Source organism: Notolepis coatsorum (assembly GCF_963971535.1).
Source record: "Notolepis coatsorum genome assembly, chromosome: 12".
Classification (NCBI taxonomy): Eukaryota; Metazoa; Chordata; class Actinopteri; order Aulopiformes; family Paralepididae; genus Notolepis; species Notolepis coatsorum.
Window position 1 is genome coordinate 7,327,734 of NC_140176.1, and position 16,307 is coordinate 7,344,040.

Sequence of the window (16,307 nt, forward strand, 5' to 3'; positions counted from 1 at the left end):
TTGTGGACAGCGACTCCTACAGGTTGGTTGGTGCGCCTGCGCAGTAGAATCAGGAAGTGTCGGGGGCAGCGTGAGCCTCCCACGCGTTACTCCTCGCCACTGAGAGATCGAGCTGCGCAGGTGAAAAGATGCGACTGCTGTTACCTCAAGTACCGGAGGGGACTTGTGCTATGTATGACTTAGTCCACATTGCAGCCGGCTTGTGGGAGGCAAGAAACAGCGTCCGTGACAGGGGAGGGTTGAATTGGATGATACGAAATTGGGATGGGAGAAAATATAGAAAAATGGGAGAAAAAGTGGATACAAAAAAAAAAAAAAAGTACAACAACAACAAAAATCCCGGGGGGCCATGCCCCCGGACCCCCCTAGAGGGTCGGAGGTTCACCCCCCATAGTCTCTGAAAATCCTGTGGGAAACACTGATACATGCTACATACATGATACTGTAAGTGCTATCATAATGGAGTATGTAATAGAGTACAGTCAGTTAAAACAACTGCAGATTATGTTAGAATGGATTTTTAAACTCGCCAAAGGATTGTTGTATGATATTCCACGTGTGTCAGGAGCACAGAAGCTAAACGCAGATCTGCCAAGTTCAGTACAGACTCTAGCGGTGTTTTTATGTGTCAGAGCCAACCATTGGAACGTCGTGTACTGTACCATAAGGTTCAGATGTCCACTCCACTAGAGAAGTGAGGTAAATTAGAAAGTCTGAAAATTATGGCTTTGGGAAGATATGAGAAATATTATAGAATCAAATTTGGTGTATTTGGTTTATTGCTGCAAGTCAAAGTGGAACAATACAATAATATAATGCTTTTCCAGTGTTTTACCTGCACAGAAATTAGGCATGTTCTTCCTTCTAAATTGGTTACCAATAGTTACAGGCAGCCATGTTGGGAGCAAGAGAACTACACAAACATGCTGTGCATGGTCTCTATAGGGAGGTGTAGTGGTTACTTCCTGGTCTATAGGGAGGTGTAGTGGTTACTTCCTGGTCTATAGGGAGGTGTAGTGGTTACTTCCTGGTCTATAGGGAGGTGTAGTGGTTACTTCCTGGTCTATAGGGAGGTGTAGTGGTTACTTCCTGGTCTATAGGGAGGTGTAGTGGTTACTTCCTGGTCTATAGGGAGGTGTAGTGGTTACTTCCTGGTCTATAGGGAGGTGTAGTGGTTACTTCCTGGTCTATAGGGAGGTGTAGTGGTTACTTCCTGGTCTATAGGGAGGTGTAGTGGTTACTTCCTGGTCTATAGGGAGGTGCAGTGGTTACTTCCTGGTCTATAGGGAGGTGTAGTGGTTACTTCCTGGTCTATAGGGAGGTGTAGTGGTTACGTTATTGCTGTTTCCGGCCGGTCCACCATCTTGAAAACACAATGTAATTCCCCCATTGACCATTTCTAAATCGTCTCGTTTAAAACAAATAAAGCATTAACATTTGCATGGTGTACCTTTCTGTTCGTATTCATCCACAATCTATAGCTCAACATGAAAATATTCGCAATTAATCGCCGGATTTTTATTTCAACAAAAAATGCTTAACCCTTCTAACCCCTTAGCGACTATTTTGTGTTTTTTGCCTATATGTATTTGTGTTTCTGTGTACAACAATGGCTGTGTTGATTATTATGTCATGAAATTGGGTCAGATTGGTGATCTTTGATATATATTCAATATATAAAAGGATCATCATTAGAATACCTCTAAAAAAAGAAGTGATTCACTTTAGCTTGGGACAAACCTTGGCAATTTTTTCGTGTTCCCATTAGGGTTAGGGTTAGGGTTAGGGTTACCCAGACAGAAAGATTAGGAGAAGGTCAAATCTCATCCCTGTGCCCGTGCCCACCCCAACACTTGCTCAACAGTCCCCTAACCTAACCCTAACCCCAACCCTAACCCCAACCCTAACCCCAACCCTAACCATAACCCTACAAACAGAAATATTTTGAATCTTTGATAGATATGTTGAGTTAGGTTCATAGTGGTATTCATAAAAAAAGAATTGGAACGAAATATTACAAATTAAGTTTTTTATGACCTTGAACCTTTTCATGCACTAAGGTGACAACTCTGCTAAATCGTTAGGGGGGCATAAGGGTTAAACAATAATGTTAGTGATAGAAGGGAACTCGTTTTGTGTACAAATGGAAAGCTTTTCAATGTTCATCATGAGGCAGAATTGTGACAATAGCCGATAATCCATTTCCCCAACGATGAATCCCTATACGGGCGGACTTCATGGGCGGTCCTGGTCACTGTGGTCAGGGTGACGGGTCAGACTACACCTCCCTGTAGCCTCCCTGGTGGTCACTGTGGTCAGGGTGACGGGTCAGACTACACCTCCCTGTAGCCTCCCTGGTGGTCACTGTGGTCAGGGTGACGGGTCAGACTACACCTCCCTGTAGCCTCCCTGGTGGTCACTGTGGTCAGGGTGACGGGTCAGACTACACCTCCCTGTAGCCTCCCTGGTGGTCACTGTGGTCAGGGTGACGGGTCAGACTACACCTCCCTGTAGCCTCCCTGGTGGTCACTGTGGTCAGGGTGACGGGTCAGACTACACCTCCCTGTAGCCTCCCTGGTGGTCACTGTGGTCAGGGTGACGGGTCAGACTACACCTCCCTGTAGCCTCCCTGGTGGTCACTGTGGTCAGGGTGACGGGTCAGACTACACCTCCCTGTAGCCTCCCTGGTGGTCACTGTGGTCAGGGTGACCCACTGAAAGACCAGACAGAATCACAGCTATGGTGCGAGACAGACTTTCATCCACTGGTCAGTTAAAAAAAAACGAGTTTACCTTTAAAAAAAAAAAAAAAAAAAAAATGTTTTTTAAAATGACATAGAATCCCGGCGAGGGCCCGACAACAGGCCACCGCAACAATTCTACCCATTCTACAATCTGTTAATAAAAGTTTCAATCAATCAAATTTGATCTGTCTCTCTCTCTCTCTCTCTCTCTCTCTCTCTCTCTCTCTCTCTCTCTCTCTCTCTCTCTCTCTCTCTCTCCCCCCAGAGGAGGTCCACCAGGCCATAGAGAGGCTCCTACGCTCCAAGAGGCACCAGGAGGACATAGACCTGGAGACTGACAGGTCAGATCGAGCGTCAAGCATCTGTTCTGACCTCTGCAGCAACAATAACCCAGAATAACACACACAGACCTGACACAATCAGGGGGACATTTTTATTTCTTTCTTTTTTTACCGTACTTTGGGAGGCCCTTTTGTCCTCGCGCCAGGCCATCGTTGTGAATACGAATTTGTTCTTAATTGACCTGCCTGGTTAATAAAAAGAGATTAAAAGTCAAATCGGCTATTCAGAGCCGAAGAAATACATTTGTGAAAGTAGATGCCGACCAACGTTGGTTATGGAGATTGTGCTGCACTACACGTGTCACGGAATAACCTAGTGAATCTGAAACGGTCAACTTTCAAGGAATTAAGAAAACAAACAAACAAAAAAAGAAAGAACATTTCAAATGCATGTACAGTACACACACGAGATGAAGAACCATGTAAACTTTCAAGTTAAAGTAAAAATAGGAAACATGACACCAAAGCTCAAATGTACTGGTAGTTAAATAGGTTTTAGCTGATTTCAACCATAGTCCTTATGGTTATGTTGTGAGGAGGCCACGTGATGATCAGACAAAACTCCCTCCCTCTCCCATCCTCCCTCCTTGCCTCCCTCCCTCCTTGCTTCCTTCCCTCTCTCCTAGGCTGGCTCTGGATATGCCTGACGCTCTGTGTCAGATGGAGGAGGCAGAGGGCGCGCACGACCCCTTCTTTGGTCTGATGGATGTCAGCGAGCTGCCCAGTCCGTATAAGGTGCCCCATCTAAACTACACGTTATACCAAATATACCTGTAAACTACACGTTATACCAAATATACCTGTAAACTACACGTTATACCAAATATACCTGTAAACTACACTTTATACCAAATATACATCTAAACTACACGTTATACCAAATATACCTGTAAACTACACTTTATACCAAATATACATCTAAACTACACGTTATACCAAATATACCTGTAAACTACACGTTATACCAAATATACCTCTAAACTACACGTTATACCAAATATACATGTAAACTACACATTATATACCTGTAAACTACACGTTATACCAAATATACCTGTAAACTACACTTTATACCAAATATACCTGTAAACTACACTTTATACCAAATATACCTGTAAACTACACGTTATACCAAATATACCTGTAAACTACACGTTATATACCAAATATACCTGTAAACTACACGTTATACCAAATATACCTGTAAACTACACGTTATATACCAAATATACCTGTAAACTACACGTTATACCAAATATACCTGTAAACTACACGTTATATACCAAATATACCTGTAAACTACACGTTATAACAAATATACCTGTAAACTACACTTTATACCAAATATACATGTAAACTACACCCCCTCTACGACGAGCTAGTCAAGATGAGAAGCTCGTTCAGCCACAGACTCATTCCCCCCCGACACTCAACTAACCGCCTCGGACAGTCCTTCATACCAGCGGCCATCAGGCTCCACAACAGGGGGCAGCGACTAGCGGCCTCCAGGCTCCACAACAGGGGGCAGCGACTAGCAGCCTCCAGGCTCCACAACAGGGGGCAGCGACTAGCGGCCTCCAGGCTCCACAACAGTGGGCAGCGACTAGCGGCCTCCAGGCTCCACAACAGGGGGCAGTGACTAGCGGCCTCCAGGCTCCACAACAGGGGGCAGCGACTAGCGGCCTCCAGGCTCCACAACAGGGGGCAGCGACTAGCGGCCTCCAGGCTCCACAACAGGGGGCAGTGACTAGCGGCCTCCAGGCTCCACAACAGTGGGCAGGGACTAGCAGCCTCCAGGCTCCACAACAGGGGGCAGCGACTAGCGGCCTCCAGGCTCCACAACAGGGGGCAGCGACTAGCAGCCTCCAGGCTCCACAACAGGGGGCAGCGACTAGCGGCCTCCAGGCTCCACAACAGGGGGCAGCGACTAGCGGCCTCCAGGCTCCACAACAGGGGGCAGCGACTAGCGGCCTCCAGGCTCCACAACAGGGGGCAGTGACTAGCAGCCTCCAGGCTCCACAACAGGGGGCAGCGACTAGCGGCCTCCAGGCTCCACAACAGGGGGCAGCGACTAGCGGCCTCCAGGCTCCACAACAGGGGGCAGGGACTAGCGGCCTCCAGGCTCCACAACAGGGGGCAGGGACTAGCGGCCATCAGGCTCCACAACAGGGGGCAGCGACTAGCGGCCTCCAGGCTCCACAACAGGGGGCAGCGACTAGCGGCCTCCAGGCTCCACAACAGGGGGCAGCGACTAGCGGCCTCCAGGCTCCACAACAGGGGGCAGCGACTAGCGGCCTCCAGGCTCCACAACAGGGGGCAGCGACTAGCGGCCTCCAGGCTCCACAACAGGGGGCAGCGACTAGCGGCCTCCAGGCTCCACAACAGGGGGCAGCGACTAGCGGCCTCCAGGCTCCACAACAGGGGGCAGCGACTAGCGGCCTCCAGGCTCCACAACAGGGGGCAGCGACTAGCGGCCTCCAGGCTCCACAACAGGGGGCAGCGACTAGCGGCCTCCAGGCTCCACAACAGGGGGCAGGGACTAGCAGCCTCCAGGCTCCACAACAGGGGGCAGCGACTAGCGGCCTCCAGGCTCCACAACAGTGGGCAGCGACTAGCGGCCTCCAGGCTCCACAACAGGGGGCAGCGACTAGCGGCCTCCAGGCTCCACAACAGGGGGCAGCGACTAGCGGCCTCCAGGCTCCACAACAGGGGGCAGCGACTAGCGGCCTCCAGGCTCCACAACAGTGGGCAGCGACTAGCAGCCTCCAGGCTCCACAACAGGGGGCAGCGACTAGCGACTGCTACCAGACATTGACCTGGGACTTATAGGAACCCAAGGAGGACAATAACACTACCTTAGGCTTACTGCACCCTATGTGGATACTGTGATACTGTGAATAATGTATATTTCAGTGGATACCGTGATACTGTGAATAATGTATACTCAGTAGATAGTAAATTATAACACTACCTCATGCATACTGCACCTTATGTGACACTGTGATAATGTGAATATTCCTCAGCTAGTCAGATAGTAAATTATATTGACCATATTGATCAAATTGTTTACACTGCCTGTGTTGTTTTTTACTACCTGTATACTGTGTTGTTTTACTACCTGTACCCCCTCCCCCCCCCCCCATGCTGCTATGATGCCTGAATTTCCCCAAGGGGATCAATAAAGGAATATCTTATCTTATCTTATACCAAATATACCTGTAAACTACACTTTATACCAAATATACCTGTAAACTACACTTTATACCAAATATACCTGTAAACTACACGTTATACCAAATATACCTGTAAACTACACTTTATACCAAATATACCTGTAAACTACACGTTATACCAAATATACCTGTAAACTACACGTTATACCAAATATACATGTAAACTACACTTTATATCAAATATACATGTAAACTACACTTTATAGTAGTTATGGTACTGTCACGGCTCCTGTAGACTGCCAGTAGTTATGGTACTGTCACGGCTTCTGTAGACTGCCAGTAGTTATCCTTTTAAATGCCCTTTTAAAATGAAAAATAGTGCTTGGAAAAGTACTTCAAAGTCCTTGAATTTCATTTTGCAATGTCTGTGGGAACCCTGCCCTGAGACACATTTTGCAATGCACTTGCAAAACTCAATTCATTAGTATCCATTGGTCAGTTTAAATCTTTAATAGCCAACCATTTCACCACAGTCTTAATTATTTTAAATGTTTAATTGATTGACTTTCTTTTTCTACTCTCTTTTTGTATTTATTATGTGCTGTATTTCTCAACGTCATCGTAAATGAGAGTTTACTCTCAATGAACCTGTTAGCGTTGTGTGTGTGTGTGTGTGTGTGTGTGTGTGTGTGTGTGTGTGTGTGTGTGTGTGTGTGTGTGTGTGTGTGTGTGTGTGTTGGACCCAAGCGCAGAGTGGAAGAGAGGAGACGGAATGCGAAGGTTGATGCTTCCAAAATAATAATGTCTTTATTTTGTAAACAGTGGATAACTCAATGGCACGTAGCAAACAATAAGGGTGAGACACGGAGTCTCCACGACCCGGTATAACGAGGAAATAAAAGACGAGACAAAAGATAATACAAAACAAAAACACTTAACGGGGAAAAACAACGAGAGAAGCCAGTCTCCAAAAATGGGGTAAGTTATTGTAATAACACGGCACTTGATGGTGCTGCGGTCGCACACACCAAAGTACATACACTCCGTAATAACTCCGTACACAATAAGTAAGACACGATAAACACGATAAACAATGAACTCCAAGACGGGAGCGATAAGGGTTAGCAAGGGTACTCACGTTAATAACTGTCAGTGAACGACTGACAATGTGAATCAGTAAACATACTGATGGAGCAGGGCAAACAATACACAGCAGATACCAACCGGGACAATCAGGGCAGAAGGACAGGTAATTACCACTGGGCAACGCTAACCCTTCTGCTCCCAGGTGAGAGAGCAAAAGCCCCAAACGTCACAGATCCTTCGAGATTAAACGAAGACTGGATGAATGAGTCAATTAGTAAAAAAAAAAGTTCATATTGTTGATGAAAATGTCAAGGAATTGTGCAGCCCTGCCCTACTGTATACGCAAGCATAGGCTAGTCCCACTCACTCTACACTGAGGCGTGCAGCCCTGCCCTATGGATACTAGGGGTGGGAATCACCAGTTTCATCACGATACGATACGATATCGATTCTTTGGACAACGATACGATATTTGCAGATATCACAAAGTCTGCCACGATACGATACGATTCAGGTGCCTGCGATGGATATGAGACGATATTATATGCCCATTGTAGCATTTAGATCAATTAAAAAAAGGCAACGGAAATATCATTTGACATTTTTTTTGAGCTCTTCCAAACATTTAAATGAAAAACAATCTATTGTTTTTAATACAAATAGACCTCCTGTTCACTGTAAAGTGCCACGTTTTGATATATTGAGCTTTAAACTTTTAAGTAAATCTTTTTGGAACTCGCAACACGCAACCTAAAACCCCTTCCTCTCCCAAACCGTTCCTGCAATTGTTTTATGTTGCATGATGATCATGAATACATTTATTATGTATTGTATTTTTTATGTTTAAATATCAACATTATCTGTCCATCCTCAGTACATTTACTATAAATATACTATACTTCATCTGGTCTTTCCAAACGCACACACACACACACAGAAAGGGAGAATGCCTGCCCCCTGCCCCCCCCCCCCCCCCCCCCCTTTCCCAGTCCCCACTCTGCTGTTCTCTCCGTCTATGGCTCTGATCAGGGTTAGCTTGTTGTTAGCTTACGCTAACGTAACGTTCATTTTGGCCTTTAACGTGACGTGGGCATAAAGGAATGGCGAGGATTGCAAAGCATGTTAGATGCATTTGACGCGTTGCGGAATAAAATAGCAGGGACTTGTTTTGGGTCATAAAATAGGCACACTAGCCTTGCTCTGTTGCAATGTCCGCGCTTCAGACGCTACTGCTGTGTGCTGTTGATCCGAACGGATACGACTCTCCACGGGATTTTCAAAATAAGAGTATTGCAATATGAATCGATCTTTTTACGTTGCATCGGTCCTATTGGATCATTGATAATAGATCGATATATCGATCCGGATCGATGTATCGTCCCACCCCTAATGGATACGTAACGCAAGCATAGGCTAGTCCCACTCACTCCACACTGTGAGGCGTGGTGTTATCTGGCATGGATGACAAGGCCATTCCCATTGACACGGGGTGCAGTAAATCTGGACTTTACCCTCCTTGTAATCTTCTCAAGTGGCAACGCTAGATGCTGCGGGCGGTGAGGGTTAATATGTTGATGTCACTGCTGCTAGCGCTGTTGACTCTTTAACTCATTGACTGCCGGGGCCCAGCTCTAGCACTGCCACGCTTTAAAAGATAGGACGGCATCACCTTGTGTTTGTAGAGCTATAACTATATTCTATATTATAGCTATGGATACAATACTATGGCCCATTTGACATCACCCATCTCTCGTTCAATATGTGAAAAAGAATGCATTTTTCCATCCATACGTTCCCGTGTTATACCGTGGTGAATGTAAGTATGGTTTTAGAGCGGTCTAGGGTAATTCCCGATATGCTGAGTTATAGCCGTATATGTCAATTACACTATAGACGTCATTTCTTGCCTGTACACGCTATTATTCTGAAATCAAATCTATATCATAGGTATTATGTTCCATCATGAATGCATGAAAGGGGGGGGGGGGTCGTTTCTGATTATTTGATTGTCAGTAACGGCATTCGTATTGAACACTAAAAACGCTTATCAGCCCGATCGGTATAAAAGCATTGCAGGATCAAGCTAAAATTTTACGTCAAATCGTCCTTACCTGTGATCGGGAGTATTGCAAAAATAATATTCCAATAGACATTTGGCCATCCCACAGGCAAGGTTACAAAGGGTGCTCGATACCGCCGTCTAGCGTGATGCGGCCGGTTTGCACTTTGGCATTCTCAGGATGATTTCCCATGTTAACCCCGAGTCTGTGTGCCTGTAATGAATAGAAATATCGAATAAAAGAAATAACGATCAAATAACGAGTATACTCGTTGTTGGCGTTCAACGATTGGCGCCCAATAACAAGTATACTCGTCGTTGGCGGGGAATGAGTTAAGAGCTGGTGGAGGAATGGCGGCTGGGTGGCGCAGCGGAGATTGCGCTCGTCACCAACGTGAGAGACACCGGTATCGAATCCGGCTGTCAGCGTTGCCTCGGCTTGGGCCGGCCGTCATACTGACTGACATACTGACATACATACGGAGTCGATGGGTGGTAATCTGGTCGTTGTAAACAGCGACTCCTACAGGTCGGTCAGGGCGCCTGCACAGCAGAGACAGGAAAATGGCGGGGGCAGTGTGAGCCTCCCACACGTTACTCCTCGCCAATGAGAGTCCGCGCTGGCAGGTGAAAAGATGTGACAGGCTGCCTCCTCGTGTACCGGAGGGGACATGTGATGCAAGGCTTCTATCCTCCCTACGACGGCCAGTGGGGGGCACATGCGAGCAACGATCAAGACAGGGGAGGGGAGAATTGGCACGGCAAAATTGGGATGGGAGAAAAATAGAAAAAGGAGGAGAAATAAGTGGATAAAAAATAAAGAGCTGGTGGAGTTATGATGCTGCTAGTGCTGTTGACACGTTAAGATCAAGGACCACGATGGAAAGAAGTATTTTTTGTGTGATCCTCCTTGATAATAACATGTATGTATTTATTCAAACCTTTAGTTAAGTCTTGAGACCTCATTGAGGTTAAACTTGTTTACAATGACGTGGAGATACAGTACTCACACATGTCTGCACAAGACAAGACACAATAGGAAAACATGTAAAGGTGGAATTATTCAAGTTAAAACTAGTTAAATGTTTATACATTAATATTTGCCAAATAAAACAAAATGATCTAATGAAGCAGAAATTCCATTGAAATAATCCTTAAAAACACATTTTGATCTATGTTTATTTCCAGCAACTGCAGATGGTGGAAGAGGTGACTCAACAGCGCTCCCTAGTGACCAGTCCCCAACGCACATCACCTGGTGACAAGGGTAAAGCAGACTGGAAACGTGTTGGAAAAGTATAGTTTCTGCCTTCAGACAGTTCTATGAGGAACATAGTTTCTGCCTTTAGATATCATTACCTCGCATCTAATCTATGACAACAAGATGCCACGTCTCTGAGCGGATCTCCGCCTGTCTGTCCGACATCTCCGCCTGGATGACGACCAACCACCTCAAACTGAACCTAAGCAAAACAGAATGGCTTCTAACCATAGGTTACTGTCATGTCCTAATAAACTAACCTACACTGTAGCACTCAACACTTTGATGAACATTGTTACTCAGCTGATAGAGTTCTACCCTTCCTGCTGTCTTGTTGTACAAAACGTGTAAGTCGCTTTGGATAAAAGTGTCAGCTAAATGACTAAATGTAAATGTGTGTCATGATGAGTCATGGTGGTGTGTTTAACCGAGTCATGGCGGTGTGTTTCACCAGGTATCACGTCTACTCTGGAGGCCATCACCATGAAAGAGAAGGAACAGCTGGTCATCAACAACGCTGAGGTAACGTCACTGTCAGGATGAAGGACAAACACCTGCAGAGCGAAAGAGTGATGCTCAATTACAGTCACAGCTGGGAAGCTGACTTTGTCGTCATACACTTCTTCTTCTTCTTCTTCTTCTTCTTCTTCTTCTTCTTCTTCTTCTTCTTCTTCTTCTTTTCTTCTTCTTCTTCTTCTTGTTTCCTAGCTTGTTCTGTTGTCCTCATCACACATCTGTTCATATTGTAAAGGTCAAGTTAGATTTATCTTGTTGTGGACTTGGACGGTTATATTGTTAGTTGTGAATGAGATATTATAAAACACCTTTATTACTGTCTCTCATGGCTGTTCCTCGATGTTAAGTAAGGGATAATGTATAGCTACGAGGTCATTGTCGCAAAATAATTGACCGACACGGAGTTTAAAATACCGAGGCGCGCGGCTGAGCGGGGTTGGGGTGCGTGTTCGGGTGAGTCCGGCGGTCTCTTGGGAGGGGGAGGAGGAAATGTTTTTGTCTGTCTTGTCCTTTGTCTTGTCATCTTGAGTTTAGCTGGGGATATTATGGGGGGGCAGCTATTTAACTATTTCTTCACTGTTTGGCCACTTTTACACGGTCTCTGTGAGTCTATGGAACACCTCTACAGGTTTTTGTTTTTTCATGAAGGTTCATTGCTCTGTTTTCAGGTCGTGTTCCCAAAAATGGTCCTTGTGGTGGATTGGAGATGTACGTTTTATTAATATAGGGTCACACGGCCGGGAATCGGGGCTGAACACTGGGAAAGACCATTTATTAGATAGTACCCCTTGGAATTAATTTAGAAGGTTGAACTCTGTTTTCTTTTCTCTTGTCTGTATAATTGTTAGTCTGTATTATTATTATTATTGTTTTTGTTATTTTCTTGTGAAGTTCTATGTATTGTGATTGTGGTTAATGTGTTGTCTTGTTTCGTGTGAATAACAATAAAAAAAATTGATCAAAAAAAAAAAAAAAACGAGGCGCCTCGGCGAGGTGTTCTAAACGTCAGTGAAGGTCAATTATTTTGCGACAATGACCGAGTATAGGCTATACATTATCCCGCTTATTACATGGCTAACTTACTAACAATATACCTAATTAATTTTACACCATCGACAAGACGAGATCAAATGCAGACGCAGTTGTTCTGTGGCTCTGTCAGCCCAAATAAAGTGATTATTATTATCGCCGGCAGCCGGCAGGTGTGTCTGATTGCACTGAAACAGTGTGTGTCAGTGGTAGGGATGGGTACCTTTCACATTTGAACCGATACCGGTACCGGTACCTGTGAATCGATACCGGTACCCAACGGTACCTTTTTTCGGTACTTTAGTCTCAAGAAATTTAATTTACCTACCTCAGTCAAAAAAAAATATCCAAACTTCAAATAACTACAATTTCGACAGTTTTCGGCTTGTCATTGCTCCGACTGCTTTGTTGTTGAATCAAGTCAAATCCTAGGTAAGCATATATTGTGCGTGTAAACGTTGACATGAAAGAAAAAAATATAATTTTTTTTTTTTATTTATTTTTTTGGTTTCTCACTTGATTCGATACTCGGTAGTACCGACGTGTTTCGGTTCGGTACCTCAAAAGTACCGAATTCGGTACCCATCCCTAGTCAGTGGGCTTGATTGCTCCAGCTGCGAAAAGCAATAATCACCGGTGATTATTGCGCGTTGCCCATGTCAGCAGTCAGTTATCGAAAAAGAATTCACCGCTGTCGGGGGCTATTGACCAATCACAGTCAAGCATTTTGGCGAATGTGAAAACGCCATGTAATAAACACCTTTATTACCGTCTCCCCTGTTCCTCCAACCTGGCCTCAAGCCTGCTGTCACTCAGACCTTGATAACGGCTCTTTAAACGCTAGCTGATCAGCTGATGGACTCCATTCAGCCTCGATAAGAGCTGAACTAACTGTATTAACCTGACGTGGTTCTCACTTAACAAGGTTTCTTCTCTCCGGCTCCCTGATCTCTCTCTCTCTCTCTCTCTCTCTCGCTCTCTCTCTCTCTCTCGCTCTCTCTCGCTCTCTCTCTCGCTCTCTCTCTCTCTCGCTCTCTCTCGCTCTCTCTCTCTCCCTCTCTCTCAGTTTGGAGGGGCGGAGCTTCCCGAGGCCACAGACAAGGAGATTGACATGCTGTTGGCCCAACAGGATCTGTTCCTCTATAAGTCAACAGGTCATTGTACTTCCAAAGCAGTCGATTCGTTAAAAAAAATAAAAACAGCAGTAAATCAATAATGGAAATAAGAATTTGTTGATCGATTGTGCCTTCCTCGTGAGACAACAATCTTTTGTCAAGACATCAGATAATTTAGGGAATACAAAAAAACCACTTAAACTGTGTGTGTGTTGTGTGTGTGTGTTGTGCATGTGTGCGCGTGTGTGTGTGTGTGTGCGCTCCCCAGACGTGGAGGAGAGGGAGGCTGAGAGAGCAGCAGAGAGGAGCAGGAGCAGGGAGGCAGAGGGAGCCATGGTCTCTATTGATCAGTAAGTGATCAATCAACACTACAACACACACACAGTGTTTCTCAAGCTCTGGTCCAGGACCCAGCTTTGTTCTAGCAGCACTTGTGTGTGTGTGTGTGTGTGTGTGTGTGTGCGCATAAGTACATGCTTGTGTGTGTGTGTGTGTGTGCGTGCGTGTGTGTGTGTGTGTGTGTGTGTCTCCAGGCTGAGGGAGACGTTGTTGGCTCCAGACGTGGACGCCGCTCTGTGGCCGCTGGACGAGGAGACCGGTCGCCCCGTGGGAGAGCCCCCCCAAGCAACCGTCGCTATGGAGACGACCCCCGTCCCGACGGTCGCCATGCCCCCCTCGGCCCCGGCCTCCTCCGGGAAGCAGAGAGAGCTGGACGGAGAGACGGAGGTGTGTGTTTGTGTTTGTATCGATCATATTTCCCTTTATTTTCTGTTGTAACTTCTCACATAGAATTATAATAAAACACGAGATCTCTAGTCTCTGCCATGCTGTTGTAAACTCTGTACAGTACTAAAGCACATTATAATATCTTGGAAGTATGCTTTCATCTAGGGATGTCCGATATTATCGGCCGATATCGGCATTAAAATGTGATAGCGGAAAATGTCGGTATCGGTTTAAAAAAAAGAAATAATAATAATATTTTTTTTTTTTTTTTTTTTTTTTTTTTACATTTCTATAACCTTTATTTACCCAGGCAAGCAAGTAAGAACAAATTCAGATTTTATTTATTGTCAAAAGTATGCATAATGTTGTGTTAATTCCACAACAAGAGATATGTAATGTTAATTACCTGAAATTATTCAGTTTTTTGGGGGGAAAACCCTGCATATATTGATATCGGTTGATATCGGTATCGGAAATTAAGAGTTGGACAATATCGGTATATCGGTATCGGTAAAAAAGCCAATATCGAGCATCCCTACTTTCATCAAGTGTACTATCACCCCTGGTACTCTAAAGAAATCAAATGTGGTACCGAACCAAATGCATTAGCCAGGTCTAAAGAATACTATAAAATAATGTAAATCTCTTTTCTCCATCTTGGCTGATTGAATCTGGTGCCATATCATGCTTGTTCTATGCAGCCAGCAAACCCTGGGATCCCTGCTTTCTGCACTGTGGTGTCTATTAAACTATTCCTTCCTAGGTGGTTTGCTCGCCTCTGTGTCACTACGCTAAAGAAGATCTTACCTTCTACATTCAGGAGGGATATAGTCTAGGGATGGGCATTTTAAAGAAAAATCCAGATCGATTGATCGCATGCTATACTCTACAGTGATCGTGTATTACTCGAAAAGGGAAAGAAAAAAAATATATTAGAATTATTATTATTATTATTTATTTTTTTGTACTTATTTTTGTTCATTCACGTATATATGTTTAAGGAAACCAACAAACAAATACATTTACATTTACATTTAGTCATTTAGCTGACGCTTTGATCCAAAGCGACTTACACGTTTTGTACAACAAGTCAGCAGGAAGGGTAGAATTCTATCAGCTGAGTAACAATGTTCATCAAAGTGTTGAGTGCTACAGTGTACTGTAGGTTAGATAAAAAATAAATAAATAAAAAAAAATTGATAATGATTAAAGAAGTGCGTCTTTAGTCGACGGCGAAATATTGGACGGGTTTCGGCTGTCCTAACTGGGGTGGGCAGTTCGTTCCACCATTGTGGGGCAAGGACTGAGAATACTCGACTTCTCTTTGATGACCCTCCCGGAGCTCGGATAGGAGTAGGTCTGAGGCGGCCAGAAGATGCAGAGCGTAGGGGTCTTGAGGGTGTGTAGTTAGAGACCATTGACCGGAGGTAGGCAGGAGCGGTTCCCTTTGCCGCACGATATGCCAGGTCGAGGGCCTTGAAGCGGATTCGTGCGGCAATGGGGAGCCAGTGCAGCTCCCTGAGAAGTGGGGTGACATGGGCCGACTTCGGTAGGTTTGAGATCAGGCGGGCCGCTGCGTTCTGAATGAGTTGAAGAGGCTTGGTGGCAGTGGTCGGAAGGCCAGCAAGCAGTGCGTTGCAGTAGTCGAGGCGGGAGATGACTGTTGATTGGACGAGGAGTTGGGTGGCTTCTTTTGTCAGGAAGGGGCGGATCCTTCTGACGTTGCTCAGGAGGAATCTGCAGGTTCTGGTTGTCGCTGCGATGTGAGCGGAGAAGTTCAACTGGTCGTCGAGGACAAACTAATAAAGAAACTTGAACTTGTTAACAAAGGTGGATCTCTCTCTCTCCCTCCCCCTCTCTCTCAGATTCAGATTCCTTTATTAAGCCATTTGTGTAAAAAGTAAAAACACATTGGTAATTGTTGCAGCATTACAGTGTATGCATTTTTTTCATTTCTTTTTTCACAGTAACACAACACCAACACAGGACAAAAAACAGTGCAGTGGAGGATTAATCATTTAAATATATATATATAAAGTGTAAAGTATCTCTCTCTCTCTCTCTCAGGGTGATGTCCCAGCCAGTAGGAGGCGTCGCAGGCGTCAGCTGGTGTTTGCAGACCACCAGGTCCAGATCGCAGCAGAGTCCCTGAGAGAGCAGATAGAAAACCCAACCATGGAGACACTGAGCCTGGTATACATACATACATATATACATACATATATACATACATACATACATACATACATACATACATA